The sequence below is a fragment of the Mya arenaria genome, chromosome 4, assembly GCF_026914265.1.
Source record: "Mya arenaria isolate MELC-2E11 chromosome 4, ASM2691426v1".
Taxonomy (NCBI): domain Eukaryota; kingdom Metazoa; phylum Mollusca; class Bivalvia; order Myida; family Myidae; genus Mya; species Mya arenaria.
Genome location: NC_069125.1, coordinates 60,475,611 through 60,501,054, shown reverse-complemented (window position 1 = coordinate 60,501,054; position 25,444 = coordinate 60,475,611). Strand labels below are relative to the sequence as shown.

General features: G+C 32.6%; 1 protein-coding gene across 2 annotated transcripts in view; it reads left to right on the top strand.

The window, feature by feature from the left end:
- Positions 1 to 5,267: 5,267 nt before the first annotated feature.
- LOC128231676 (transcription factor Sox-5-like) overlaps positions 5,268 to 25,444 on the top strand; it is a 94,444-nt gene continuing 74,267 nt past the window's right edge. Inside the window, exons 1-2 of one of the 2 annotated variants that reach the window (XM_052944741.1) lie at positions 5,268 to 5,360; positions 16,934 to 16,984. The gene's annotated coding sequence lies outside the window, so the exon portion shown is untranslated. Of the gene's footprint in view, positions 5,361 to 15,690; positions 15,783 to 16,933; positions 16,985 to 25,444 lie in introns of those variants that run through there. The other variant, XM_052944740.1, reaches the window with a different exon arrangement.

Below are 25,444 nucleotides of genomic sequence, written 5' to 3'. Positions count from 1 at the left end.
TAAATTTAAGCAAATACAATGAAAGATTCTTGGGTAATATATCAATATAGCTTTCAAACCCAAAATCTTTTTTGTATACTTTATACATTTGACATTTTGATGAATTTGAAACAATACTATACCAATTTTGAATAAATTGGTCAGATAATCTGTTTTTAACCATATTTTTTTAAAAACAATAACACTATTAACCTGTTGTAAATCAAAGTACATACTTAATCCTAAATCATTTAAAGAATTCTTAACAAAGGAAAGCCATGGGAACTTCAAGCCAGAGGTAACATCATTGTGCAAAGAATATGCAGTATTATACAATAAGTGACTAATTTTGCTGCTGCTCACAACAGCAGAATTTACTATTTTACTCCAAAAGGTCAAAAGCCTAGTTTTAGCTTGTATAGAAATTGGTTTTAAACCAAGTTCACCATAAATCATACAATTAGGGGTACACTTTTTTAAATTTAGAATGAGTTTACAATATTTTAACTGAAATTGGTCTAATATCTTAAGATCCTCCATAGCCCATACCTCTGAACCATATAATAATATTGGTACAATCATTCAATTAAACAAATACAATTGTAAAGAGTAAGCTAAGTTAAGTTTACGAGATTTCTTTATAAGTGCAAACATTGCTTTACGAGCTTGATCTACCAAAAGTTTTTTAGTTTTAGTAAATTTACCATTATAGCTAAACATAACACCAAGATACACAAACTCATTAACAATATCTACTTTAGCGCCATCATAGTAGAAATCCTGTTCTTTCAGTAATGTTCTTTTAGACTTACAAAAAACAATAACTTTAGTTTTACTAGGATTAACTTTTAAATCCCACATATTACAATATTCTAGCATGGCATTCAATGCCGCTTGCAAGTCGGCGTGAGATTCGGCGAGAATAACTGTGTCATCAGCATAAAGTAATATATAAAGACGTAGGTAAACATCTACATCATCATCACTTAAACATTCAAAGGTACTTTTAGAAAAGGTTTCAAGCCCTTCAAACCTACTTGACATAAACTGAGTCAAATCATTAAGAAACAGAGAAAATAGTATTGGGGAAAGGTTCTCACCTTGCCTAACACCAGCTTGACTACTAAAAAACTCTGATAATGAATTACCAACTTTAACACATGACTTGAAGCATATTGTTTAAATTTGGCAACCAAGTTAAAAAGGGAAACAACCTTTAAATGTAGTTCGTCACAAGTTCAGTAAACACTATTTCAATTCAAGACCTAATCGTGTCTCGACTTACTATATTACCTCCAAAATATAATTACTACTTTAAGCAGAGAGTTCTGATCAAAATGACCCTTCTGAGACGTGTTATAGCACACATATATGGATTAGGAAAACAATTGACGCCTTTTAATTAATCGTTATTTTAGTGTGCCATAGATTAACCAGATTTGAGATGAACCCAGGTTCTAAAAATGTACAGAATGAAACAGTAAGCATTTCTTTAAATTTGCCGATTTATCACCACAACTGACTGACTGCACTCGGAAAACAATAACAATACTGTCATTGACTATAACAAGGTATCGACTGAGGTTTGCACAAGAAATGGTTTTTAATCGATGTTTTGAAGAATGAAGTGCACTGATTGAGTCGGTAAGCCTAGTACGAACGTGTATTGTTTTAACGAGATATTTTAATACAGACATAATTTTCATCTAAAACAAACGTCATCGTAAACAAGCAATTGCTCGTCATTCGGTGCACAAGGTCGTTTCCAAAAATATCGTTGAAACATATAGAAAACAGTGTTAATACTTACAGAATCGAGGACGTTTTTCAGCCTAAACAATGAGCCAGGAAACATGGACGCACCTGACATCACTGCCATTGATTGTAGGATGTTTTATTAGATTCCATTAAAGTAGTTTTTACGTATTGCTCAGGACAAGAAAAAGTAACAAAGGGCAACTTCTCTGTAATTACTAGTAGCTTAGATAGTTATGGTTCCTGTACACTGCACCTCCTCTCCTCACTATGTTTTATCATTGTATGAAGTTTTATTAAATTCTATCCAGTTTCAAGTTATGTTCCGGACAGCGATAAAAACTACGGACCAACCGGCCGACCGACCTACCAACAACTGAACGCCGCTAGACCTCTGTGAAATATTTGAATGTGATAGAACATGCTTTAGTTTACTAGTACAGGTGCATAGAACGCTTTTAATCACTGAATGTTCAAGCGAGAATCTGTCAGTTGCTGTTTGGAGTTTGTTAATAAAATAAAATCAAACAATGTATTAATAATTGAAAAATATTTGAAAAAAGTGAGTGTTTCCCTTAGGGTGAAATGTCCAAAATGGTTTAGTTAATCTAAATATTTTCATACATGCTATTTTTGCATTTTGCGTGCTATTCACGTTTTTTTGTCTATCTTTGCTCATTAATTTTGAATAGCACGCTGGTCACGAAGGAAATTATATATTTGAATTGAAATAGTGTTTACTGAACTTGTGACGAACTCCATATATATATATATATATATATATATATATATATATATGCTTCGTCATCAGCCACAAAATTCACATTTTTATTGTTGAAATCGAGGTGTCATTGCCTTTTTTTTCTGGTAACCGTAAAAAAACATATTTTTAAGCATAGCTCTAGATAGCTTTCACCCACGCGGAAATTTAATCGTCATGAGTTCATGAATAGTTTATAAGAAGGAACACCTTCTCAGATCTATGAGTTCGGTACGGAGAAATACGGTGTTTTATATTTTTAGGTTCAAGCGGGAAATAAACGATAACTCTTTAGTTCATCTTTTCTGTTCAATGTACTGGTTCTCCACCTTTGCCTGTGTGATGGCAATCTCTTTTGCACGTGCAACATCATATGCATATTGTTGTGAGTATGTTTTGGTTTTTGACAATGTTTGCAAATATAAATAGGTATAATTAATTCGGTATGATATCGTTTTGAGACTAGCATTCGTGTAGTTACTATGCCAAATTATGGACTGTTTGAGCATTTCAGCATTTTTTGTGGAAAGACCACGGAAAACATGAAAACAGCATCATAGCATCACGTTTGTTCGTTCAAGACGAGTACACGTTTCACCATGTGGAAAGGTATTCGCACATAATGTGAAATGTTATTTTAACCATTTAAAGGAACTCGCTCATGGTTTGTAAAATGCACTTCTTTTTATTACGAAATAAAAAAGTGTGGCAAATCATCAGGAGTGATAGAACATTTGCTCAAATAATTATGGTCTTTGAAAACCACACTTTTCAATAATGTTACTAACGACTTTGAGCGATTCGTTGTTGCACTGTGATTGGTTGATTGACATTATCACATGATGTTATCAATGTATTGTTAAAACATCAAAATATCCATCACAGTTGTATATGTCCTTGTGGCCTAGTGGTTAAGGCATTGGTTTTCTATTTTTTTCTTGACTATACTAGCGTGCTTTAGTACCCCACTGCAACCAATATATTTGTTTATACTTTAGTTGTATTATTTTTTTCTGCAATTTCGACATAATAAAGTAAAATAATGATAAAATTAGTGTTTTCAGATGCATTGCTGGAGACAACATTACCCAGTGACTTTAAAAAGGTAACACAGAATTATGTAGTTGAGGATAATTTTTTTGCACATATCTGTATGTTTATCATTGTTAGTGTGTATATTATGATAGTATAGGTTTTATTTGTACATGCGATGGTGTGGATTAGGCAGTTTCAATACAAATATATATAACACATACTTTGTTTATATGACAAAGATCTATTTATATGACTTTCACTCAACTAGCTATGAGTTAGTGTTAGTTATGTATACTATGTAATATCATACCAGCTGACCAGTGGAACCTCTAAAAAAATTAAACCATTTTCATTTTGTCATTTAACTGATTATTAACGTTTGCTTGCACAAACTGTTGTGTCTATGTTTAATTGTTAAAAACATTTTTTTTCTGTTTTGGTGTATGTTTTTTTTGCAGGTAACAGATTGATCCAGTATTACATACTGGTTCTCTGTTGGTGCCATTTTGCTTACTAGTTCCCTGGTGCCTTAGTGCTGACTTGAGAGTCCCCGTAATGCCAATTTGCTGATTGGTTCCCTGTTGGTGCCATATTACTGACTGGTTTCCTGCTGGTGCTGTATTACTGACTGGTTTCCTGTTGGTGCCATGTTGTTGGTCCTGGCTGTTTTGCGCTGTTTTACCAGTGGTGGTAACTGAGGAAGTATGATAATAAAGGTCATGGTACTCTAAGTATGAAGAAAAAACACCCAGACATATTAAACTGGGTACTGTCATTTATCCTTGATGATGTACCAGTTAAATTCTTCACTGACAACAACTTGGTTTGCAAAAATTAGTACCTAAAAGCTAGGAACTATGCCACAACTTCACAAGTCTTGAATAATCCTTAGATGCTCCTATATTTAATAAGAATATGCAACACTAATTTGATATATAATATATAGTGGATATTATGATAAGACAATTTTCTGACTTCCTGCATCATGTGGAGTTGTAAACAAGTATCCATCGAGAACATTAAGTGAACGAGACCGATGCACGTTCATTTACTGATCCAAACCTGAAACAGGTCATCACAGATGCATCCTAATAGCGCCTGTAATATTTCATTTATTATAAATATGTCTCCTTTGATTACTTCCATGTTAAAATGCTCTGCTTTTAGTTTAAACCATCAGAACTGCACTTATATTTTACATGACATGGTATAATGAAGTCATAAATCAATGTTTTAATGATTTAGTGCATTATTTTGAAACAAAAGCGCAGTTTAGCAATTGAGTAGCTGAAAAAATATTTTATTGAATTTTAAAGTTAATATTGTAAAAACTGAAACATCATTGTCTAAAAGGTAGCACTAAACTCATGGTTATGTGGAGGCACCGATTTGGAAAACAAAAGTAGCGTGATACGGATTTTTCAATACGGAGTACTGTATTTTCACTGTTCAATATGGAAAAGAAAATTGATATGCATTTAAATATGTGTATATAATATATTAGTATTATTTGTTTTTCTGGCAATGATAATGTTTATAATGTCTGCACAAAATCTGCACACAGTCTTCAAGTTTACCAACTAAGTACATACATGTAACTCACAATAGAGACATATAGCTCTTTTATTGCAAGTGCCTTATTAATGTTATTATGTTTGTAACATCGATTATGTCTCTTCATCACCAGTTCTATATACAGGTTGATGATCCTGCAGTGTGGTTCTATGTCTGTCACATGATGTACCCTGTCAACTCAGGTCCATGCTTGTCCAGGGATGACCGGGTCTCTAGCCGGGAGCTGCTGCCGTGTGCATAAAGTGCATGCATGAAGGTATTGAATTAGCTACATATATTCCTGTTTGAAAGTATAAGGTTCTTAATTTTGAAAGACATGAAGGCTTACTCTTAGTAATTTAAATAAACTAATGTAAAGTCTGAAGGACTTTGTCTGCTTCAGCAACAGATGTTTACTTATCAAAGAAGTTTTCTTTAAAAATTTAAAATAATGTTTTACGTTTTATAAACCAAGATATATGTAACTATATTGCCTGGCTTTAATTGAACAGCTTTATTGTTGGATATGCTCAGGGTACTTCATATGTAGGAAAGGACAAATAAGTACATTGTCTTTTCCTTGATTGATAAGGTTCTTTAAGTCGTAATTACCATAAAGTTTGATATGGGAGCAGCTGAATTTCTTTTGATCACCGCACAAGGATTTAGCTCCCAAGACAACACTTGTTGACTCTGTGAAAAGTTTAAGGGGACAAGATGTGGTCTAGGTTACAAAACATAATACAGAATGAGATAATTCTTAAATTCCTGGCGAGATCCTGGTCACTACATTTAGGATAAAACTTGGGGAAGCACTGCTACAATTAAGCCTATTGTTGAAGTTGCCAAATGTAAGGGTATTGTTTATCTTAACATTTATTAAGACTGATATAGAGAAATAGGGCTAACAACGAAATGCCATTTCCTCCATAGTGATGTTGGGAACTTCTTTTATCTTAAATGTATTGTTAAAACTTATGTTTGCTTTTCAAGAGTCGCGATTCAATACTTAAAATCTTTTGTTTTGCTAAAGATAATCACACAAAGGTCCATGTTTGGTTTTCTGATATCAGTTTCGTTAATGCCATTGTATAGTATTGTTAAAAGTGTTTGTTATAATATAAGATATGAAAATGGTTTTGATTTGGGCATCAGCCTAACATGTTGACATTGAAATCCAATTTCGAGTTGTTCAAGTCAATTAAATGAGTACTGGGGATTAGGCGTTAAAACCTCTGGAACTAGTTTCGACTGTGGGAGGATAATTCAACCAACCGAGACAGGTAGGACTCTTTCCTATTCGTCGTCCCACTGGACACGCAGTACTTGGAAGTGTAGTGGATGGTTTTGATGACACTGTGTAATACGAAAGACTTCCCAGTCTTCTTGTTAATGAATTTCTAATAGCTTCTTATATATATATATATATATAGTTTGATCATTTCCCAAAAATGTCATTGACTCAGTAGTAAATATATTTTCCCTTTATACATTTCCAGTAACTTAAAATATTTATTAAGAAGAAACGGCCTATTTCTTTATGGAAAATATTTTCGGAGTGTGTGTTTAAGATCTCATTTATTTGTTTCTTTAAAAATCAAATTTGTCATAATTCACATTTAATGTATAGTTATGCATTAATTTGCTTACATGTTCAGTATTAAGATAGTATTGTAGTCAACAACAAAAATTGTTATACTGGTCATTATTATTGTAGATATTGAATAAGAAATAAAATGCATGTGTCTTTGTAGAAGCTATTCCAGTACCTTGTTATGTTAAAACAAAACTGTTTTATATCAGCTTTCCCAACTGTACCTGTGACTTGCAATTACCGAGCCTAATTTTTTGTAACCTTGTACGAAAGCTGACAGTAATTTCGGAAGGCGCTTGGATATTATACAATTGACATGCTCACAAAATATGGCAGTATTTACCGGTAGCATGTTTCTATCTGCATCAGCAAGGAATATTATATCTTAACCTTTTAATTTGAAAGGATATTATGTGTATGTTATTTGTATGGTAATTTGCAGTCGTGCAGTGAATGTTAAGTACTATAAATTTTCACTTCTAACAATACCAGCGCAACAAGTAGCCTTTAAATAATAACGAAAAATAGATTTAATAACAAAAATCAATTCATCTTTTGTAAATTTGTTCTGAAGAAGAAATGTATTAGTTTTAATGCTATTGTGAAGAATTATTGAATGTGAAAATTGCAATAATTCACCAATACATCTTATTATGAGACGTACAGATGAAAATTAATTGAAAGGATTTTAGTCCTTTTATGCAAAACAGATAAACTTTGGAAAGAGTATAATGTTTATGATAATCAATATTCGGATGTTGTGAGAACTGAACATTATTTTATTGTATCAGCAGTTGGGTAGGTGATATCCCGTCGTGGCGTATTGTGATGCTGGTCGCACTGTTTTCTGCTTCAACGACTGGGAGACCCTCTCTGAAATTGAATTATAAAAGTCCACACCCCTTAGAGGTTCTAATGCGATCTGAATTAAGTTCACGATTGTTTCTTGTGTTGTTTTAATTTCTTATTGTTGTGGCAGTGAGTCTTCATTTTATCGAGCAATATCATGCATTGTTATATTGAGGTTCACTGATGTAGCGATAATTGATGCATTAGGCAGGAGCGTTTTTACTAAGGTTTTGGTTTAAAAATTTGAAGATTATGTTATTAATCACTTTTCAATGAGTAGAGTCTGTGTTTGGAACGATTTTCCATTATTATGAGATGTTATCACCCATCCAGTTACCCGTGTCTGGTAGTGTAACCAATAACTTGGTTTTTCAGCCTCATAAAATACATTGCATTGACAACGTATTGTTGTATTTTTTTAACATGTTTACAGTTTCTTAGTTTGGGAACTATTGGCATGATTTCTACCTTAATAGGTAATTTTCCTTTATTTCGTTCCAAATGTTTTAGCATTGATTTTTTTTAGGATTTTTTTAATATATAACTTAAAACAATAATTCTCTGCTACTTTGTCTATGTGTGTGTTAACAGCTGGTTGGGTAATTTTTAATCATAATAGTGTATAGTAATGATGTCACATGTTGATGCCCTGATGGCTGAAAATGAACATGGTTTGGGTTTCATTATATATGGCTATATTTTTTATTGTTATTAAACAGAGCTGACATTAGGGTTTTTTATGTATTTTACTATATATATTTGTATTTTAGGCAAGATAGATCGATTACTTTTACTTACCAATGAAATCATTTCAATACGCCAAATAAACTATTTAAGTTTTATACCAATGCTGCGTTGTTTTTGCTGTCCAATTTTCATTGTCGCTGTAAGGTTCATTTTATTTTGTAAAGAATTTGAACTGTATTGTGCGCCAACTCCATAAAATTGTCGTGTATGGCTATCTAATCCTCTCCAGCGTTTGTGAAAATTGTTATTAATGTTAAAAAATAATAGATAAAAAGAATATTTTATTTTCAAGTGGAGAATCAAAATTCATATTAAACTTGGTGCCGCTCTATGATATATGGGCAATCAGGCGTAAGTTGTAGACTATCCAATCTATTTTACTACGCATCTTACAATAAATCGGCTTTCACTACGCTGATGCAAATTAAGTGCCGATCACTTCATAAATCTTAATATAGTCACTAAAGGCATGCTTGGGAGCACATTTGACATCTTTTGTTGGTATCATCCTATATTCTTCAACTGTGATCAAAGATTTCAAATCTTGAAATTATAATCCCCATTTTTATGATTCAGTCATTCTCTTCCTCTTAAGTGCATGATGGATTACACAAAAAATCAGTTCTTTTTGATATAAAAGTTAATTTCATCACAGACTAGTATAAATTAATTTTCAGCCTTTTTCATCACAGGGTCTCAATGTTGTTCACATTCACAATAATTAACAATATTAATTGAAATGCATATATGCAGATGATTTTTTATAGCATGTAACCATGACTTAAATATTTTACAGCAAATGTTATATACCCATTAATTTTCTAGAAAGTATGTTAAAGTTTGCATATTTTAATGCTTATACTAGATTAGGTGTCCTCGTTGGGGTCGGTGTTGTTGTCGTTGGTGTTTAATTTATTGGTCCTAAACCTGATAACTCAAAACCTGTAAAGATGTCATAATGAAATCTATGTTACCAGTAAAACAACTGTATGTATATAACTCTGACTTTAACAATTTCTCATTTTTGTCCCTTTATCGACTGAAAATATGTATTTATTGTGTTGGCATTTGGTACTGTCACTCCATGTAATAGATATTGTAGCCTTTGCAATTTCATCATTTTATAGCAAATATTATATAATCTCAGATTTTGTGTTGGCAATTTTTTTTTAATTGTTGAAACTAACAAAGTGATTCTGCATCAATTACTTTGTAATAGTTTTAATATATTAGGTAAAATTTGAATGATTAAGAAGGGCGGGGTGAGGGAAGTGAGCAAGCCATTCTTATTCAATTAAGTTTTTATGATTTTACAAAATAGGTTTTAAATGTCTTGGATTGTAACCCTGTTTTCAGCAGGCGGGGAACCAAATTATGACATCATTTCTATTGTGAATCTTAATGATTAAGCATGGTGCTGATTGTTGGCTGGAAATGAAGGTTCTAATCTAAGTAGATGTACAAAACGTACAATTTTATCCTTTTTGTAAGATCTCGGCAGCAGATGTGGATATATTTCCCATTTTAGGTGTGCTGAAATGTTCACTCCTTTAGATATAAAAACATACCAATCTAATGTATCCTAGAAAAAGGAAAAGGTTTGTAATAATTTTATTCTGTAAGCTATAATTCATTGTTATTATCAGTCATGTGAACAATACACGTCCTGTGCTTCACTTTGATGTTATGTTTTCTGACACTGGTTTGCTTCGGAAACGTGAATAATTCCATATGATTGATTCCTGATCTGATTATAATGTGGGAGCAACAATACAAAAGTATTGTTGAATCATCTTCAAGAACCATTGCTTATTTTCAATGCATTAACCATTTGAAATGGCGCATGAGCATTCTTTGTAAGAAGGAAAAGTTTGGCGAAAACATTTGCCTTTTGATCTTCCGTTTGAGAAAAAGACATTTTTGAAGGTGAGGATTTAATTTTTGCACAATAGTTTTGATGAGTCATATTTTTTCTTGTCATTTATTGATAATTATGAGTTTGTTACATGTTCTTGATTGGTTGTCTGGATATGATGGTCTCGGCTTTTAATTATTACAGTGGTTTCAGAAACATTGTTTCTTTATCATTAATTACTTTATTGCAAGCTGTTTAATCAAGCTCAAACTTTCTGCCGAAAAAGGCAAAAAGACCTAATGTAAAACACCTATTCAAGTAATATGGAGTCAATATGTTGTAACAAGATTTATTATATTTTCTCTCACAATGATGAAAGTGAGCGTGGAACACAAAAGACAACTTGATTAATTCTCGACAATGCATCTATACAGGACAGTCTGCCAACAATGGCCGCATGTTTGTAAGAAACGTGCGGACAATGGCACAAGATGCTGCAAGCAATCACACGATATGAATAAGTATTGTTTGTCAAACGTGGCCCATAACTCCCCATTATTGTGTTTCCCGTCTTGGTTTGGGCTTGTGGGATGTCCTTGTGACAGATCTAGGGCATTTTAACTTTCTGCCCTCATAATGCTATGCTCCATGTATTTCTGGGTCTTTTATTGATAATTTCTGGATGAATTAAGTCTCCAAGGGTAAGTTGTTTTTTTCACATGTTTGAATTCATTGTCTACTCAAAATTGTGATTGTCCTCATTTAAAACCTTTATTCAATTTTACACTTGTTGGTTTTCAAGTTTAACTATATTGCATATGAACCATTAGAAATATTAATATTACGGGTAGTAATTTTATCATAGATGAGTACATACATATTAGTTTCAACATGCTGTATGTCTATCTCACCTAGAAGTGTCAACCTTTATAATCTTGTCTATATTTTGGCTAAACACAGGGGCGGCTCCAGGATTTCATGTTACAGGGGGTGTCATTTCTATACAATATCAGAAATTCTAAGTGGAGATATGTTTTTTCATTAACTTATGGAGAATAATATCCATGTTTTGTTGCTTGATATAACATGAAAAAACAACACAAAGCCTGGTGTAGAGTATATTTTGATGTTACATCGTATTTACTTGCTAGGTTGCTACTGAAAGACAAATAGTATCACACTAATGTTGATTTTTTAAATGCACTTAACTAATATATTTTAATATAATTATGCTTTCCGGTGGCATATAGAGATTTATCAGTGAAATAAAAACGACATAAGTTGTCCGGTAAGCGCAGGGGTTAGTGCACTCGCTTCTCACCAAGGTGACCTGGGTTCGATTCCCAGCCTGGGCGCATGTGAGTTTGGTTGGTAGTCACCTAGCCGGACAAGTGAGTTTTCTCCGGGTACTCCGGTTTCCCCCACACTACAAGACCACACTCTTGTGCAACATTGTGCCAAAGAGAGTGACATAGTATAAGTTAATCATAACTTTCTTCAGAATCGTTGTAAAATAAATAATGTTTAGACTAAAAATTATATTTCATTGTCTGATATAGAGAAATTGTTTTTCATTGTTTTGAAAATTAAGCCTGCTCTCACTTCCAAATCAAACATGGCATATCCAATGCTGGGACACAATTTCAAAAATGTTATTTTTGAAATGACTTGATGTTCACATATAATCTGAAAAACAACAATTAAACATCTTTTTACATCTGTAGGCATATTATTAAAAGAAAAAAATGTTTGTTTGGTGAAAGAATACACTATATTTCACCTGGTGAACACCAATGCTGAATATTTCTTGAGGTGTTCACACGGTGAAATATATTACAATCTTACACCGCTAGATGCATATGCTGTGTTTCATTGTAATGCTAGAATTAAAAAATTACACTGGCCTTCTCCCTCATAGTTTATTTCCTACACATATGAACTCACATATGTGTCTTACTAGAGAACAAAACATGGTAACACATTATTTAATAAAATGTGTTTTTACTCTGATAAAGGGCTTAGTTTGGGAGATATCATAAATATGGGGCCATTCACACAAAGCCACTTGGTTGTACTCTAAATGTAGAAGAAAACTGCCTTTTTTAAGCTAAAGTTAAGGAAACAAACAATGTTTCTACAAAGAAAATATGAGGATATGCAAGATAATGGTCAAGGTTATCAATTCATTTGAATAAGTATCATAAAAAGTGGAGGATAAATGTTTATGAAAAAATAGGGATTCTTTATAAAGATGATTTTCTTCACTAAGATATGTTTTGAATACCACCATTGGTTCAATATGGTGCTTGTGGAGTATTTGAGATGCTTTTTATTTCCTTTTGGCCTTTAAAATTGATAAATCAGAAATTTTAGATCCACTAGTCAAAATCAGAATGGGGGAATGGGTTGTGGTAGGGATGTGGTGGGTTGTATCCTTCATTTTATGTTCTGACTCTCAATGTATGAAATATCATAACCTAGGTGTGTTAATACATCCGATCGCCAGAAATGTTTTGAAAAACTGTTGCCTTTAACTTTCAGAAATTATATCTTAAAACCAGTGACCATCTCTGTTCAAATTTAAGGTTGTCAACTTTGATATTTATAGAGAACAAAGTCTTTCTGATTGTTGCTGGGATTAAATGGTCCATGTAACATCATCGCCTTTTTGTCAGAGAGTATTGTTTATTGCCGTTTATTTTATTTTTTTAAAGGGACTATACACCAGATGATAACATTGCAAGAAAAAAGAAAATTGTTAAAAACTTACAACAAAATTGATAAAGTAACACACTGAATCAAACTTACTGATGTATCACATCAATTGAGACACAATCATGTATCTTTGGCAGTTTTTTTCCAATTCGAAATTTAATAGTCTATCTAACACGTAATCCCAGTCAATTTAATAATAGCGTAGGTAAATCAACATGCTTATTATACACACTATACTGGGAAACCACTGTGCGCTATTTTTAAGTGGGTAAACTCAGCTTGACAGCGAAAAAATATTCTTTAAATTATGCAAAATGATGTATTATAGTCATCATACTAGTTCATATTGATAATTCTAGACTTGTTTTGAGGAAATACTGTATTTGCCGATTTTTGGACCATCTAGTGTCTAGTCCCTTTAAGAAAAAAGGTTGAAAAATGGGAATTTTAATTTCAAGATTAAAATCATGTAGTGGGCTTAATGTCCTTACTTTCACTGTTCAGTGAATGTTATAATGATGTGGACTTTTTTTGGTAAATAACAACCTATCATCATATATCCTATTGTTGTTTTAAATAGATCGATTGTGATCAGATTTATGTGTTGTTACCTTTTTTAATGTTTGTATTATCCATAAAATTCAGACCAGCTCCTGGTACTAACTGGTACAGCATTGCAAAACGTTTGATATAAAATTGACTTAATGTCAGTATTGTTATGTCGTAATTGTGATTGGACGCACATGTTGATTTGTTATTTTATAATTGTGATTGAATGCACATCTATAACTGATACGACAAATTGTAAAGTCATAAATCATTAACACTAACCATTAGTGAAAGTTCATAATTTTGTTGGTCATATAATACCAGGTTACATTAGTTGCATTTGTTGCGGATTGCTCTGTTCAAGTTGAATTTTCTTGCAATATTTATAAGGCAATATCAGATTCTATGATAGGCGTCAGGTTCCTATTTTTAAACCTTCTTACCAAGCAGGAAAAAACAAAGTGCCATAAAGGAAACAAATGCAACTAATGTACCGGTATATAGGAATCTCATGATAGCAGATTTTTCTAGTGAAAGACAGAAAGGAAACTAATGTAACAGTTCCACAAACAACTAAAAATTGAACTTCTATCTGTTTCAACACTTAATGGCTTGACACCTTCCATTATTTTATTTCTTAAGCTCTAGAAAATCGTTTGCGCTTTATTTTCAAAAATGTTTCTTCCTTCATATTAATGTCGGAAAACAGTTCCCAACCGATGACACTAAACACAGAATCCACTTGGCATGGCCTATGGATGTTTTCATTAGAGGCGTTGAGTTGGTTGATGCTAGTGCAAACAAATTGTTCAGTACAAAAGTTTTGGAATTATTTTCATCACAAGTGTTTATTCTCCCTCTTCATTCTTGGGTCAAATGAATATGAACTGTAATGATTCTCACACTGTCACCATAGATTGGTTTTAAAGATTTTCTTTTATTAAAATACCGCATTGTCTTGGACAATTTCCCCTGCAACTTGGATAACAATGATGAATGCTTACTATTGCAACTGTTCAATGCAAATGATTTGTATATTGTGAACAAACTGCTATGTAACAGTACTTAGGTCATCAAAGTTTCATTATTTCACTGCATATTATATTTATTTACTTAAGTTTTCAACAACATCTAAGATAATCATATGTGTACAATACTACAACAGGCGATTATTGGTGAATTGTTCGCCTTGACAATATCCTTGTTCTGGTAACAAAACCCTATTTGCTCTTGGAGAAATGACAATAACAGTGGGCGGGAATTATTTTTTACATCAAGTACTAGTTACATAATTATTTCATTCTTTGCTCAATAAATATAGAAATATATTATTCATCACACAATACAATTTCAAGCTACAATATTGTAAGACACAGAAATTTTTACAATGCCGCCCTCTTACAAGATACCCAATTCAGGGTCGAACAATATCGGAATATAACAATGATCCATCTAAATTGTATTCTTTTGAAAACTATGGTCTGAAATTAAAAGTCTATTAATTGTTTGAGCTGAGTGCAGAAGTTATAGGAGTCCCAACAGGATGTTTTTAACCCAAAGTCAATAAACTATCCCAAAGAATTTGAAAAGAAACACAAGATACATTGTTCAATTTATTTTAAAGATATCAGTATTATGACATTCCAGTATAGTATCCATGATGCATGCTTATTCAAATGTTAATGTATTCTGGAAAATAATTGCCAATAAGTGTTTTGCAGCACTCAACAATAACATTTTGAAATACGTGATTAGCTCATTTCTCCTATCTGATGTGAATTGTTATAATGTATCATTTATTAAAATAGCATGTAGGTAAATTGCTCAGACTCCCTGAATAAAAGTTAATTTCAAACCTGGTTGATTTTGGCTAATCGTACCAATTTGGCTATTGTATATTCTTATGTAATCTATAATTCAATCTTATGTAGAAAACGCTACTCTTCTTTAGATTCTACAAATAAAGGCTTTTGTTAGAGCCCTATGTTTCTGACAAAATTTTAATACAATGTCAACTTCAAAGAGCCCGCCTAATGAAAATATGATTGATGAAAGCTAACAATGTTTTGCGCATGGGAAATTTATGAGAATAACTACATTATATTTTTGTCAGCTCCTGTTTGGGAAATACAAAAACTTATTGAATGATGCTGGAATTTGATTAAAGTTGCAAAAGTCTGATAAGTCGGATGGGTGGGGTTAAGGCAATGGTGATAATAGTTGTCTCATATTCATTGAAAGTGACACTGTCGCTCAACTAGGGTAGTTATACAAAATGATGCTTCTTTAATAACTTGAAAAAGAACATCAGATGATTTTTATGTTTTTGAACTTGACTTGTTTGTGCTTGAATGAAAATGTTTTGGATGTATGTTATTATCGCATATCACGTATGTATCAAACCAGTCTACTACAGTTTTAACTCATTGTCAAATTTTATAAAACATGGTTATGATAGGATGACATCTCTTTTGCTAATGTGTTTTTCAAAAAGGATTAAATTTGATACCACTAGCTGTATGAAGAGCTTATTAAGATCTTCGATTAAGTTGTACTTTTAAAACGTCACCTATTCCGGTAAACGGTATATGACACCTACAATGTTTGCTCTGGGGACAATTAGATAAACTGACATGAAAGCAATGGAAAAAGTATCAATCGCTGTGATTTTGACATTGACTGCCACATTTGTCCATGAACAACAGACGATAAAGATAATAATTGGGTTTGCATTTCTGAGACCTATTGTGTTTTGTGTCTGTTTTATTCATTTATCAATCAATTGTTGATATCATATATCGCTGCCCAATGTCGTATTTGACAAAATGTTAGGGCACTTGGTAGTTATTAACTGCTGTGAAAAAATGTCATTGTTTGAAAAGAAAAGGCCATAATATAGGCAGCATTATTCTCGATTGTTATATCAAAGATATTAAGTGAATAATCGGTACATTATCATCTAGCCTGAAACCTTCATTTTGTCGAGAGTTTTGTTCCACACTGCCGCTATATCGGGCCCATAGTCTATGGGGATTGTATATGAAAACTCTCCTACAATGCAATGCCATTTTTAGACTTAAGAATAAAGATCTATTAACTGCAAATTAAAAGAATTAAATCGCTTTTTCAATATCTAATGTTCTGTGGTCTCATCTTAACAAAGCTAATGATGACATTTATTATGAATGGTGAAAATGGAGGAAAGCGCTCTTCAAAAATTAATTAAGATGTCTATAATAAAATACAAAGAAAAGTAATTAAGATTGAAGCATTTCTTCAATACATTTATAAAAAAGATCGTTGTTATTGACTCATAATAAAAGTATGTTTTGACATCTTTTAATGCCACCGAAGGCCCATTTTACATTGTTATACTGTACGCTTAGCAAACAGCTATTTAACAAAAAATGATAAAAAAAGGGAAAAAAAAACAGCATAATTTTATGTTCAAACATTGCACCTATTATACAATTTTTTTATCATATTCGAAGTGCGCAACTTATCTTTCCTGTTTTAGATAATTCATTATTCTGTTTTCCAGGTTCAAGAAAGGCAGGTCTGACGTTTCCATGGCATATTGATTTAAAAAATAGTAAGTGAAACTTAAATAAATGAATTGTTACTGAATAAATGGTAGATAAAAACATTTAAAGAAGTGGAGGTATTATTATAGCGCTGATGTTGTTGAACGATGCAGAAAATTTAACTATCAGCCACAAGTAGATTAACTATTGTAGAAATTTATGTGACACTAAAAACAGCCATGTTACCTTTAGCAGTACCCTAATATGTTACAATGTCAATGGTACAAGGTCATGCTTGTATGTTGTATCTTGTCGATTTAAAAAAAAATCTTGAGTCTGCTCTACTATCGCTGATCCCCTGAAGGAATGTAATATTATAAGACAAATGTCACCTCATATTAGGACCTTGTGCTGTGCACATGATCCTTCATGTTTGTTTAATGTCAAGGTCATACCTAGAGGCCCTTATCAAAGAGTTATTGATTCACAGTCATCAAGGATAGTGATCAGATTTGTGTTAATTAATAAAGCTGGCCTAACACATTAAGATTCAGACTTTAAACCTAAATTTTAAAAATATTATATATGAGCCGCTTCGTGCGATTTTTGGCCTTCAGACATACATTTGCTTTTATTATTTTTGGGGCATTTGACTCAAATGATATTTCAGGAAGTGATTCTGAAAATTTCATGATTGTATCTCTTATATCGTGTGAGATACTTGTTTACAAGTGAGACCATGTATTGCGCATTTTAAATACTAAATTTGACATTACTCATGTGACGTCATTACGAAATTACATTAATGAAATGACAGGCTAAATTAATGTATCAATATTACAACTAGCTTGTAATCTTATTTTTTATCTTGACACAGAATCTTTATGGAACATAAATAAAAAAAATGATGATTCATTTTTTATTTTTTTTAATGCATTGGGCTGTTTTAAGAACAGACCATAAATGCAGTCAAAATAAGTTGGCATGAAATCCAAGATTGCTATGGAAACAAGAGTAAACCAATGGTCTTAAATCATTGAGAAAATGATGCACCAATGACAAACCTTTAAAAGAAAGAAGTTTGGAATAAACTGATATACATAGAAAAAATCTTTTTTTCTTTTCCTATTTAGCTTGAATATTCGAAGAATAAGGAGGGCTTTACTACTCGCCACTGCGTCGGCTTCCAGTTAAAGTTTTAGGGCAAGTTGGGATTTTCACTTATAATTCCAATACGCTTCATTCAATTCCCTTATATACTTCACACAGTTGTTCAGGACCATCACACAATGAGGTTACATAACTCCATAGTATCCCTTATACAAGTTATGGCCCTTGATTGACTTAGGAACTTGGGTTAAAGTTTTAGGGCAGGTTGGGATTTTCTCATTTAAGTCCAATACCCTTCATTCAATTGACTTAATACTTCACACAGTTGTTCAGGGTCATCACATAATGAGGTTAGATAACTCCATATCATCCTTTATACAAATTATGGCCCCTGATTTGCTTTGGTTAAAGTTTTAGGGCAGGTTTGGATATTTATTACAACTTCTATTCCCTTCATTCAATTTACTTAATACTTCTCACAGTTTTTCAGGTCCATCACAAAATGAGGTTACATAACTCTACATTATCCTTAATACAAGTTATGGCCACTGATTGACTTAGGAACTTAGGTTAAAGTTTTAGGGCAAGTTTGGATTTTAATTAAAAAAAATCTATACCCTTCATTCGATTGAATTAATACTTCGCAAAATTAATAACTACCATCTTACAATCAGGTTACATAACTCCATTTAAACCCTAAATACCAATTATGGCCCTTGATTTCTTTTTCTTTTTATTTTATTATTTTATTTTGATTTCTTTTGACAAGCACATTTTTATATTCTTAACCAGGTTTTTACAAAGGGAAAACAAGTTATGAGAATGACTTGTGTCATTGTTTTGGGAGACTGGTGGGAGGGCAGCATCAAAGTCACCTTATGTATTGCATAATTTTAGCTAGGTTTGACATCTAGTGACCAAACTTGGTATATAGGAAGAAGTTTTAGAGACCTTGCATGAGATTGCATTTGAGGCCCATTGGATCAAGGTCAAGATCAATGTTATTATAAATAGAAAAATGGTTGTTATTGAATAACTTAAGTAAGGGTTGACATATTGCGAGCAAACTTGGTATATATAAAGAGTTTATAGAGACCTTTCATGAGATTATGTTTTGGGCCCCGAGAGTTATGGTCACTATTTAATTTGATTTTTATTGCTTTTGACAGGCACGTACATCAATATTGTATTCACTTCTAAGTCAAAGCGGCATAGTCGAGCGCGCTGTCTTACAACAGCTCTTTTTTAATTAATGATTACTGCATTTGTTATAATCATGTCTAAAATAAGACCCAAAATCAAGGGATGGGACTCATATTTTCCCTTACACTAATGATTTACAGAATAGGTGATTGTAGCTGAATGTACCAATATTAAAGATCATGAATCAAAGACAAAAAAAAGAAATGTTAAAGAAGTAATAAGAAATACTTAAAAAAAAACGGAAATCGACAAGCAACAGCCTGATATCACCTTTGTTGGGTTTAAACACAGGTCCACAAGTATGTTATGCTCATATAGTTATTAATGTTCAATTTAGACATTTACGTAATTTTTCAATTTTTGCCACTTGTTAATCTTTGTAAATTTGGTATTAATTTAAGTACAAACTTGTTCATCTGATTTGTTATCAATTCATATTATAGCTACAACAAGCCAGTTTTTGTGGAGATCTTAGGAATGTTACAAATCATTACATAATAAAACCTTTTATGGATGATCAGTAAATCAAAATTGTTTTTTGTCATTGCGCTAATATGATATCGTGGGCCAGTTTTCAAATGTCATAATTTATTATTCAATCAAAATGCAGAAAACATTGGCAAAGTTTTATTAAACAATGATTTGAAGTGGTTTGCAGAGAGGGACAATGCATAAGGACATAATGTCAATATATTCGGAGCATAAATCTCCATGAAACCACAATGAAACTCCTAGACGTATTCCACTTGAGGAAACCAAGCCCCATATATAAACATATTTTTTCCCAAATTTCAACAGCTCACAGCATTGTCTTGATGTTTGTTTGAAGAGGGCCATTCAAGATAAAACAATATCATTGTTGACTTTTGCAATCCATACTTTCTCCCTCTTATTTGCATAACAAACATCATAAAATGTGTAATAGTTATTTGGTGTGCAGTAACTAGGGGCGAGAAGCATTAGGATGATAATGCAAGTATTATTCCTACTGTAATTGTTCTCTTCAAAAGGCATATATCTTAATCAAGCCTTACCCATATAATGACGAGTATTTGAAAGTCAAAGATGGCCAAAGTAATATATATATTTGAACAAGAATGAGCAAAGATTGAACAATTTAAGTATTGTCCTTTATTTTTTCATATTAAATTGATAATGAACATATAGATAAGCATTGATTGTAAAAAAAATACATTCAAAATGAATCACTTTGCTTTTACAAGATGATTATCTTGCAATTAGGTTATACAGTAACAAATAAAATGCTTACAATTATATTGTTGAAAATCATTATATTTTCTGTGGGTCGTGTTCTATCATATAATTGATTGACATGTTTACCTAGAAAATTCATAAAATCTTTTTTTCTTATCATTTTCAAGTAGTGAATAATTCAGTGTTATGATAGGACCTTTGTTTTGGGCGTCCGTTTATCAAACAATGAAAGTCACTTAAGATTCATGACAGTGGAGTGTTTTGTCTTGTGCAACAAGGAGTTTTAGAAATTTTATCCTGCAGATTTTCAAATCACCTAGCTGACAATTGATAATGTTAGTTACCTGTGCGGGTAGAAATAGTGCCGCAAATCTTGGATAGGTCAATAAAGGTAGAGATTACTTGAACATTGGTTATGTATCAAAGATAATTCTTTGTTCCCTTATATTGTCAAAGAAGAATAGAAGAGATAAGTTTTGTTTCTTTTGGCATGATTGTTATTCTACTCCAGATATGTGCCTAGGCTCTGTGTACCCGGAGACTTATCAAATTGGGCTCATAGAATTATCAAGATTATATTAAAGACCCATATTGGATTGTATGGATATTAATAACAGATAATGAAATAAAGACTGACAGGTAGAAAATTTAATGAAACAATAAGTTAGATATGTTGGATAATGTCAGTTTTTACAGATTTATCTGCACTCTGCATGCACGATACTGGGGTAATCTCATCAATTCCATCTTAGCCACATTCCAGCAGTAAAAGCTACTTGGTAAGAAGCTCTCAAGGTTTCAGATGACAGGTTATCAGGCAATTAAAGCAGCTCTGCGTTTCCTCAAGCTTATATAAGCCTGTCACCAAGCCCACAAAACTAGGTGGTCAGAACTTGTACCTGCGGATTTGTCTATCTTAATATACTGCCAGCATAAGTTATCTCCCTTTATCAGTTCTACACCATCAGGTAGCACATGATTTATTTAGATTTTAAATCTGGTATTTATTACCTCCCTTCATAAAAAGTTTTCTTAATATCTCCCTTCATAACCCTTGTGTAATTATCTCCCTTCTCCTAACAGTTGTGTTATAATCTTCCTTCATAACCAGATGTGTTATAATCTTCCTTCATAAACAGTTATTTTGTCACTATCTTCCTTTATAAACAGTTGTACTGTTATGATCTCCCTTTATAAGCATTTGTTTTGTTATTATTTCCTTTTTAAACAGTTGTGTTGCAATAATCTCCCTTCTTAAACTGCTGTGTCATTGCCTTCCTTCATAAACAGTTTGTATTATCTTCCTTCATAAGCAGTTGTGTAATGCAATTAAAAATGAGCATCTATCATAAACAATTTACAAGATAGCCATATTGGACTTACACACTTTACACACAGCGAAAATGATTTAAAAGCAGGACATATGAGTGCACCTGATATGGGGGCCATGATGTTTTGGTTTGTGGGAGTCGCAGCAACGCTGATTCACAGTAGCTATGTCCCCTTTATCACTTAATCCATTGTCTTGAAGATAACAATACAGGTTACCGCTCAAATCCTAAGTGGCCAATTTAGTTATCAAGCATATTGACAGAAGTCTAGTGTTTTATCAAGGTGGCTGAAATGCTTTTATCTGACTGAGTAAAAGTGGACCATAGAATTCTGTCTATTGTTATAATGATTTGCAAGTTGTCAAGCTTCTTTTGCTTGCACCTAATGTTTGTTTAACAATCGTTATATGGCCGTTGATGGGGTGTAGGTTTGTAGTGGTGGCACCATCTTAGAAAAGTGTCTCAATTACCATGTCTTCTCATCTCCACGTTCGCCTAGTAACTCTTTGTAACTACAGTCTTTACAATGAAAATAACTGATTCACACATACTCACAAACATAAAGCCAGTGAAAACAAATATGATACGGCAAAAGAAAATTTATAGTTTCATGAACTATTTGTCAAAAGTGTATCCCCAATAAGATGCATTTAAAAATACAATACATTATTTGGAATTTCTTTGAGTGCCAAAAGTAGTTGATAAAATTATTTGCATTAAAATTAGTGTTTAAATAGTGTGTATGCTATTTATTTCAAAGTAAATAAAAAAATATTGGTATGGAGAAAAAAATATGGTCCCATGAACAAAATCAAGTGTGTCTTCATTGTTTTGCACCGTGTCACTTTTCCCCCGTTCAGCAGCAGAGTGTGGACTGCACCGAGTGACATTGGACCCAATAATACCATACTTATTCGCGTCTGGAATTCGAACTAATTAAATGAATAATACACGACACATACAGCAATCAGGGTCAGCATGCTGGTTCATAAGTGATACAATGCTTCATCCATCATGTCCACTTGATTCGTGACGCAGATTTCAAAGGCTGTCGACTTGTGTTAATTTCCCGTGCATAAAAAGAGCATGTCATTGTCAACAAAGACTAGGTACCTGCTTGCCCTTATAAGCCTCTACAAGACAATGAAATAGTCGCCCAACAGTCGCCCCCGTATGAATGTTGCATTAAACTACTCTAGTACAAAAACAGTTGTCTCTCACATTGAGCTTTTTTTGATACATTACATGATAGCTTGTGTAATAATAGAAAATGAACAACACTAAATGTTTTCAAAATCTGTTAAATACAGTATAATTTGTTGGAGAATTAGATGTAAATATTTTGCTTGTATAACATAAAAAATATGGCTTTAAAAGTGCACTTAATAACTTTTGCAAACCTGAGCATTTTTTTTTATTGATTTATTACTGACTAAATTATGAAACAAAGACCTTTGGAATAGATTTATTCTGATTGTGAATGCGGCAGTTATTAATTCTTGGTCAATCTGTTGCTTGTCCCATAGCGACATTTTGTACCATTCCCAATCAGGATACGCTTTCTACTTATTTTGTTCCGAATAAAGCAGCATTCTCCTTTTTAATCACACAACACCGTACAATATTGTCAGCGAATTCAATTTCCAGAACACAATAACGTGTGCATTGAGTCGTTCCTAAATAACAAAAAACTTTTTAATCCCTGGTGGGTTTCCTATTGTGACAGCGTGCATTGATATTTTCATATCAAGAAAACAATATTTCCAATCTGACGAAAGATATGAGCAGGGTTTTTCCATTTCCATCTATTCAATATAAGAATGTAATAAAACATTAGTTCTTTATCCGGTGAGGTTCAAACAAAATGTTGGACGCACTTCACCTCCCTGGAAGAGAGAGGGGTCAGAATCATTATTTCGAGAACAATAGAGGGATTTGCTTGGACAATGTGCTAATAAAGTCATCAGAGCCCATTGTGTATAAAATCATTACATTTCTATTAAGAGCACATGCTGCTTTTCATAAAGGCTCCAGCAGTAATAGCTCTTTGGTACATTTCCGATTGGTTTGCATTTCGATTTCAAAACAGCATTGTGGGAAAAGTATTGTATATTATGAGAATTAATCCAACTAGAATCAAATAATATAGTTAACATTAAGAGCTATCCTTTAGCGCTTAATGAACAAACAAAATAAAATTATTTTGCAATTATTTGGTGTACATTTTTATGTATAATCCTCTCCCATTACAGAGAAGAGTTATTGAAAAGTAACGCTCATTTACATAGTGACGGCCACCCAAAATGAATATATCATTATCACCAATCATAGGTCGGCACATTAAATGCATTAGGTGATTGCACTTTAAAAGCAAATATTGTTGCTTATTAATAAATATCATATTTCGGTAGCATTTTATTGGGCTGACTACTGCAATTGAATATATTGCTATTGATTAAGAGATCATTGCAGTCAACAGGTAGGCTTATTTTGCTCGAAGATTTCAAAGGCTAACAATAAAACAAGATATTCAGAGATGAAAGACAGAAAAAAAGAGTTATTTTTTTATTATTGTTAGAATAAGACATGTTTCATAACAATTGAAAATATTTTAAAATGGTAACTGACAATTATAATGTCTTGATCAACACTATGATAACAATAGGCAATCATGATATTGAGTATTGGACACAGATGACAGATAGGGGTAAGGTTAGAGGAAGATGATCACACAGCATGATGGAGGGCCGGAGATGTAAGGTGACGGAAGGTTTGACGTCCCCGTCAACATGATATTTGCTATTGTCATCGTACAATGCTTTATCATTTTCTTGAGCGTGTTTGATCAGGATGATTGTTGTTGGAGGTAAACACGGCCAGACGTTCGCCTGACAGCACTTGCCGCCTGATTTACGATACAATAAGATGTTTTCAAACAACAAAAGGCAGATTCCCGTTTACTCTGTGATACTTTCTGATGGATTTGACAGCCATTGTACAAGAGTGTGAGCACTCTGACATGTTCTTGCTGATGGGTCTGTCTATTCCTGCAATGAAAAATAGACCCAAAAGTGTTAGCTTTTCTTTATCTGTTTTCATAAGTTCAATTCATTTGATTTGGTTGCATTTTTCATGTAAGATCAAGATCAACAATTGTAAGCTATACTTGAAAATTATCTACAATGCAAAGAGGACCCCTATTGCAAATGAAGTACATGTAATGAACACACTCCTGGTTTCACAAAATGTAATACTTACAACTAGACGTAAATTGAATTAAAATGAAGTTGCTGCTTGATTTTTATGAGCTCTTATAAATGATTTAAATAAATAAATGTTTCCTGCATTTACTCACTTTCGGAGAGCTGTTTTCATTTGTTTGAGACCCCTGTTCCTAATGCCATTTTGTACTTGTTATTCGAGTTTCCAATTCATAAATTGTAAGTAGTTGATTACGAAATTTGCTTTCAAGTTCTGATGCTTGTGAATGTTTTTTGCGGCAAGAACAATCTCCATCATTTCTATTGGTAATTAGTGTTAAGCATGGAAAAAAGCAACAATTCTGTGCCACTTCAAACACGAGTGCCACTGCATTTGATGGTTGTCATGAAAATTTTCGGAAACAATTGAATTGTAGAGTTAATAAGTTGAATATTCCTCATTATTATG